Raw genomic sequence first — 7,405 nt, forward strand, 5'->3', positions numbered from 1 at the left:
ATAGATGAAACCTCTGACTCTTAGTAAGCAGGGATCAGGAGATGCTTTAAGAGAGTCACTCCAACAGCGAGTAGCATCAACCAACTCTTCATCCTGGGCGACACCAATTTATGCAAACTTTATTCAATAGGTTTTATGAGCAAAACACAACGAAGGCACTCTGCTGACTGCTCCCATCTTCACCAAAGGTTTATGTGTCACTTCAGAGAACAATTACTTTTAACAATTTTAAACTTGCATATTTTTACCTATTATTTTATTTTAAATTTATTTCCCTCGATTTTTTTTTGCCACTTGCTTGAGGCTGCCAGTTGCTTGAATTCCGGATACCAGAGGTATTACTGTAGTTAGCAATTTTCTAATTTAAAGTCCTTTAATGTTACCATGTGTATGTCAAAAAACCATCAAGTTCCATCGATTAAAATCCGTAGGAAAGGATGTAACAAGTGTTGGGCATATAATACTGATCTCTAACAGTGGCATGCAAATCTCCTGAATATTGATTTCAATTCTGAATGCAGGCAGCCAGTTGAATGTAGAGCTCAAACTAAACATGAAACACACTGAACCAACTTGCTTGGAAACTGAGGAATATATATGGTTGCATTTAGTTGCCTTCAATCCATTGTAACGTTCACTCGAGTGAAGATTCATTCACAATCTGGAGTGTCATACCAAAGTAGTGAAAACATATAATTTGCGAAAGAAAGAATATCATCTGTACCATGGGAGAACCTGATCAGCTTGTAGACACGTTATATATAAGACAATATATTCATGAAAAGGATAAACAGTTATTGCAGACAAAATATTCCAATTCTTCTAGGAATATAAAGATGTACTTGCGGATAAATAAATTTAGTGGCAGAATACAGTGAAATTGCCATGTAAATTGTTGACCATTGGTACAATTGATACTTTCTCAGTGCTTCAGTTACAAACTGCAATCAAGTGCTCTGGAATTCAGGAAAACCTGTTATTGGAGGTGGCTGTGGCTTTTTCAACAATGGAGGCTTGCTGCAGAAATTGAAATAGATGATTGTACTTAATGGTTCAAAGATTATCTGCAGCAAGAACAAGGCTCTACAATTATTCTTCACTATAGTATTGTTGCTATTGAACCCCAGAGGCTGTAACTTTTCTCGGAGATGTATGATTCATACCTGGTTATTTGGTGACTCAGTTTTCAAACATTCACAGAGACAGGATGACTCAAATGTCAGCATCTTCCCCTGGGACAAAAAAAAACAATTGAACAAAATAAATTTAGCCCACACAAGCCATAAAGTCCATTCATTCTAGAACTAATGATAATTATTCTAGGAAGTCAGTTAGAGTTTGCAAATGACTACGTAAGGAGATTCAGATTCTTTCATGGTGTGTTGGGTAGGTTTTAGTAAATGATGAATTAGAGTGTGGTACCCAATTTTATCCTGAACAATTGTATATGAATCCAACTTCCAATTATTTAGCAAAATATCAATCATAAAAATAAAGAAACTACTTATAAATTGCACATATGTAAGCCTGGGGCACAAAGAGAACAACATGAATGGTTTATGGCATTTGTCTCCCTTTTTTTTCTCTGCCACTACCATCTTCCTCAGGGGCAAGCAGAAGAATTTATTGTCAGTTTTCTGCAGGAATATGCTTGTGTTTTCTCCATATGAGGGGTGTCTGCAAGCATTCATCCAAAACAGAAAGCTACTGAACATGTTTCGGATGAGCACAGTGATATCTTCCTGGACTTCCTAACGGAAAGACCCCAGACCGTCTTGGACAGCAGCAGAATATCACACTGACAACTGGCGCATCTCAATGCTGTGCGCTCATCCCACTCCTACTCACGCTACTGACCCTTGTTGGATCCAACTCCAACAGTGTTATCAAGTTTGCAGATGACACAACAGTACTTATCAGCAACAATGATAAATCACTCTAGAGAGATGTGGAAAATCTCGTGAAATGACGCGAGAGTCACAACCTGAGTATCAACATGGACAAGATGAAGGAGATTTGATTTGTGGACTTCAGGAGGACGAGGAATGACTGCCCTCCACTACACATCACAACTATGTTGCAGAGAGTGTGGAGAACACCAAGTTCCTTGGAGTTCACTTAACTAGTGACCTATCATGGACACTCAACATCTCCTCACTTGTCAGGAAGGCACAACAGGAACTGCACTTCCTGAGAAGATTGAAGTGGGCAAGGCTACTGGCCACCATGTTGTCACCCTTCTAATAGGAGCTCTAGTGAGAGTGTCCTAACTCGCTGCATCACCGAGTTGTACATTTGCTGCCGTATGGATCAGAGGTCAATCAACAGGACCATAAGAATGGCAGAGAGGATCAACGGAATTGCTCACCACCTCCCCCCCACCTCCCTCCCACCATCGACGTGATCTACCAGGATTGTTGTTTGAAGAGGGCAAACAAAATGATTGAGGATCCCTTCCATCTTTCAGCTGCTCCCATGGGAAAGAGATACAGGAGTCTCAGAGCCAGCACCACCAGGCTGAAGAGCAGCTTCTTTCCATGGGGAGTGAGAATGCTGAATAACCAAAGGAACTGCTCACACTAACCATCCAAGACTCTAATAGTTATGAAGCAATATTTAATGGTATAGATGAATAGTTGTCCTGCAATTATATCATTTGTCTGTCTGTGTGTTATGACTAGGTGTATTGACTATTTTGCACTGAGGACCAGAGAATGCTGTTTTGTCAGGCTGCACTTATACAATCAGATGACAATAACAATTTGATATGGATGACTCTTTATCCTTACTTGAAGAAGGGCACGAACTATAGTCTTTGGTTTAAAATGATATTTCCCAGGAGAAAGTTTGGATACTGAGCATATTGTCTGCAGCTGAAACACTGTCCTTTTTCCTTTGGCAGTCCTTCGGGGTGGGGGATGATTTATCTCTACGGCGGCTTTCTGAGGTGAATCAGAGATGGTCTGTGTGACGTTTATGGAGTACAACACAATTTGCTGGCAAAACTCAGTGGATTGAACAGCATCAGTGGGGGAAATCCCCTTGAAAATTGGGGTGCTGCTGGAACTACTGTAAATGGGACCACTACTGTGGACCTGGGAGGCTGGGGAGCACTTCTCCACAGAGACCTATTGCCACGTGATGCTGGCGGCTCCTTACAGGCTTAAAATGACCTGTTAAACACATTTGAAACCATGTAGGTCTGTGAAAAAATGGCAGCACCCAGGCTTGACAGCGGACTACGAGGGGTTGGGGGGAGTTAGCAAATTGGTACAGGGCATCAGAAGCAGAACTCTCCTTTCTCTCATTCCTCTGCACTCCTGCTTTCTTTTCGACCTCTCCTCTCTCCCCATTTCTTCTCGTCTCACAACTTCCCACGCCCGAACCCACTTTTTCCTCACTTTAATTCCTCCAACCCTAACTCTCTTACCTTCTATAACTTCCTCTCATCACAATCTCTTAATCCATCCTCTTTCTCAACATGCCTACATCCTAACCCTCCATTTCCTTTTAAATCCTCCTCTCTTGCTAACATTCCCTTCTTTCTCCTTCCCAATTTCTCTCCCCTAATGCCTTCACTCTGTACCCCATTCATAGCTCTCCTACATTCTTTTGTCTCCCATTCTGTCCTCCTGCTTCTTTCGCACTCAGTTCTGTGTGGAGGCAGGAACTGAGTGGAATGGGTGGGGAACAATATGCTGGTGAATTTGAAGGCAGGAAAGGGGGCTTGATCCTACCTCAGACATTCCTGTAGATCACTTTAGAACTCTGCAGTGGAAAGAGTGGAGAGTTCCTTGCAATCACTTAACTAGTAACCTACTGTGCACATATATCTCCTCACTTGTCTGGAAGACACAACAGAAACTGTACTTCCTGAGAAGACTGAAGCAGGAAGGCTAACGGCCACCAATATGATTATCTTCTATAGGAGCTCTATCATAGCCATCCTGGCCAGCTGCATAACAGTGTGGTACAGTTGCTGCAGAGAAATGGATCAGAGGTCAATCCACAGGACGATGAGTGGCCGAGAGGATCACTGGAGTCTACCTTTCCCCTTCAATGTGTTACTCCGGAATCGATATCTGAAGAGGGTGCGCAAAATCATTGAGGATCCCTTCCACCCAGTGCACAGCATCTTTCAGCTCCTCCCCTTGGGCAAAAGATAGAGGAGGATCAGAGCCAGCATCACCAGGCTGAGGATCAGCTTTTTCCCATGGGCATGGAGAAGTAAGGTTGCTTAAGGTGGTATGTAAGTGGAAAGAGAAAGATTTTAAAACCAAATTTTAATTGTACCTAATTGACTCGTTACGTGCATGGTTTCAGAACTCCAAAGGAAATGGGCCACTGATAATTTTTCTCAAGCAAAATATTTCAGTAATAATTGGGTCTAGAGCAATGGTTCTCAACCTTCCCTTCCCACTCATATACCACCTTAAGCAATCCCTTAGTAATCACAGAGCACCTATGGCATACAGATCGCTTAAGGTGAAATATGAGTTTAGGGAGGCAGTTTGAAAACCATTGCTCAAAACTTTTCTTCCTTGTGTTCCTGTCTTCTGGCATCTTCTGGCAGCTCATTCCATGCACCCACCAACTATGAAAAAAGTTGCGCCTCAGAACCCCTTTAAATCTTTCCTCTTTCACTTTACACCTTTGCCCTTTGATTTGAGACTCAACTACCTTGGAATAAATACTCTGCCCCACAATATTTTAGATTCCTATGGGGAGAGAAGTCCCAACCTATCTAGTCTCTCATAACTCATTGCCTGCAGTCCCGGGAACATCTTTGCGAATCTCATCTGCACCCTTTCCAGCTCCCTTGTATGGGACAGCCTGACAGTAAACTTGCATGTTGAGACTGTGGTGAAGAAAGCAAATGCAATACTGACATTCATTTCAAGAGGAATAGAATATAAGAGCAGGGAAGCCGTGTTGAGGCTTTATCAAGCACTGATATGACCTCTCTTGGAATACAGTGAGCAGTTTTGGGCTCCTCATTTGTTCTGACGTTGGAGGGGTTCAAAGACGGTTCACTAAGATGATTCTGGGAATGAAAGGGTTATAGTTGTAGAAAGGTGGGAGAGTCTAGGACAAGAGGGCACAACTTCAGAATTGAAGGGTGTCTGCTTAGAACAGAGATGCATAGAAGGAAAGCATCCCAGTTAAGAGAATCAGATACTCGCCAGCTTTGGCAGGGATTGCACACTATTACTTCCAACAAGGTGAAACCTATCGTCATAAATAGCTGTGATGCTTCACTCCCTGATGATCAAATGTACCAGTGAGAATCCCTGCAGAGGCTGGCGACCCTGTGATATCTGTTTCAGAGGCCAATGTCAGAGCATCTTTCAAGAGGGTGAACCCTTGCAAGGTGATGGCGTAACTGGCAGGGTAATGAAAATCTGTGTCAACCAAGAAGCTGGAGTGTTCAATCTATCACTGCTGCAGTTGAAGGTTCCCACCTGCTTCAAAAGGGCATTAATCATACTGCTGCCCAAAAAGAACATTGATCTGCCTCAACGATTATTTCCCAATAGCAGTCATACCTCCTGTGATTAAATGCTTTGAGAGGTTGGCGTTGGCCAGAATTAACTTTTATCTAAGAAAAGACCTGGATCCACTGCAATTCGCCTACTGCTACAATCGCTCCACAGCAGATGCAATCTCATTGGCTTTCCACTCAGCCCTGGATCACCTAGACTGCAGCAACACATACATCAGTCTCCTGTTCATCAACTTCACCTCAGTGATCAACACTCTCAGCGCTGGTCAGCAAGCTTCAAAAACTGGGCCTCCGCTCCTCACTCTGCAGCTGGATCAGAAGATTGCAATCAATACAAATCGGTAATGTCGTCTCCTCACTGACAATCAACACGTGTACACCTCAAGGATGCGTAACTGTGTGGCGAGGCACAATTCAAATGCCTTCCACAAATTTGCTGATGACACCACAACAATGAGGAAGTATGCAAGAGGGCAAGGTTGATGTTGTGACACCACTCAACTAGCTGATTGATCTCACTCTTGTGAGCTTTCTCGCTGCCATCTATGATTCTGATATTTCATTAGGAGTTTGAGGAGACTGGGTATGTCACCAAAGACTCCTGCAAATTTCTACAGGTGTATCGTGGAGAGCATTCTGACTGTTTGCTTCACTGTCTAGTGTGGAGGTACCAAAGCACAGGACAAGAATAGGGAAGTGAGAAGGGAGATGTTTGGTCTACGAGATTCTGAGCGGTGGACAGGCGATGCCTTTTGTTTTCCCAGGGCAAACACGAAGAGAGATCTCTACAAAGTGAAGGGAGAAATGTTTAGGGGAGACATCAGGGGTAAGTTTTTTTTTCCACTGAGTTGTGGGTGCCTGTTAATGCCTTGCCAGGGATGGTGGTGGAGGTTGGAACATTAGGGCCACTGAAGACAGGCATATAAATGAAAGAAAATTTGAGGGTTACAAGGAGGGAAGGGATTAGGTTTTTTTGTGGTAGTAATATAGATCAGCAGGACATCGAGGGTGTGTGTAATGTTTTATGAGAGCCAGAGCTAGAAGAAAGGAGAAAAAGGGTTTGGTAAGGAGGGAGATGGAGGCTAACAGAATCCAGAGAACTTGATGTTAAACTTTGAGCTTAACCTGCTCACTTTAGTCCTGGGTTGGAAGCCTCGTCGGATGAAGGTACTCATTCACTGGCCACAATGCAACTGGAACTTAGCACAGAGAAGCAGAAGGGACAACAGCCTTGCCTGACTCTTCACGAATGGGACACTGATGGCTTTCGTCGAAAAATAGAGGCACAGGCTCCCAGCTCTTCGACGGCCAACAGTGGCGGAACATCTGACGGGGAGCTGGAACTCGGGGAAGGATAAAGGGGACGGACCGTTCAGCGTGGGGACTCGGGGAAGGAAGAGGGGGACGGACCGTTCGACATGGGGCCTCGGGGAAGGAAGAAGGGGACGAACACCCGCGTTAGGACTCGGGGAAGGAAGAGGGGGACGGACCGTTCAGCGTGGGGACTCGGAGAAGGAAGAGGGGGACGGACCGTTCAGCGTGGGGACTCGGGGAAGGAAGAGGGGGACGGACCGTTCAGCGTGGGGACTCGGGGAAGGAAGAGGGGGACGGACCGTTCAGCGTGGGGACTCGGGGAAGGAAGAGGGGGGCGGACGTTCAGCGTGGGGACTCGGGGAAGGAAGAGGGGGACGGACCGTTCGACATGGGGCCTCGGGGAAGGAAGAAGGGGACGAACACCCGCGTTAGGACTCGGGGAAGGAAGAGGGGGACGGACCGTTCAGCGTGGGGACTCGGGAAGGAAGAGGGGGACGGACCGTTCGACATGGGGCCTCGGGGAAGGAAGAAGGGGACGAACACCCGCGTTAGGACTCGGGGAAGGAAGAGGGGGACGGACCGTTCAGC

The 7,405-nt window shown here is 45.1% G+C and overlaps 1 long non-coding RNA gene across 3 annotated transcripts in view; it reads right to left on the bottom strand.

The window, feature by feature from the left end:
- Positions 1 to 7,046, bottom strand: part of LOC138747247 (uncharacterized) — a 31,836-nt gene extending 24,790 nt beyond the window's left edge. The window contains exons 1-2 of one of the 3 annotated variants that reach the window (XR_011347389.1): positions 6,637 to 7,046; positions 1,164 to 1,232 (exon numbers count right to left, since the gene is read on the bottom strand). This is a non-coding gene — a long non-coding RNA (uncharacterized lncRNA). Of the gene's footprint in view, positions 1 to 1,163; positions 1,233 to 6,628 lie in introns of all 3 variants that reach the window. The other 2 variants (XR_011347390.1, XR_011347388.1) reach the window with 2 other exon arrangements.
- Between the last annotated feature and the right edge of the window lie 359 nt (positions 7,047 to 7,405).

Source organism: Narcine bancroftii, chromosome 12 (genome assembly GCF_036971445.1).
Source record: "Narcine bancroftii isolate sNarBan1 chromosome 12, sNarBan1.hap1, whole genome shotgun sequence".
Taxonomy (NCBI): Eukaryota; Metazoa; Chordata; class Chondrichthyes; order Torpediniformes; family Narcinidae; genus Narcine; species Narcine bancroftii.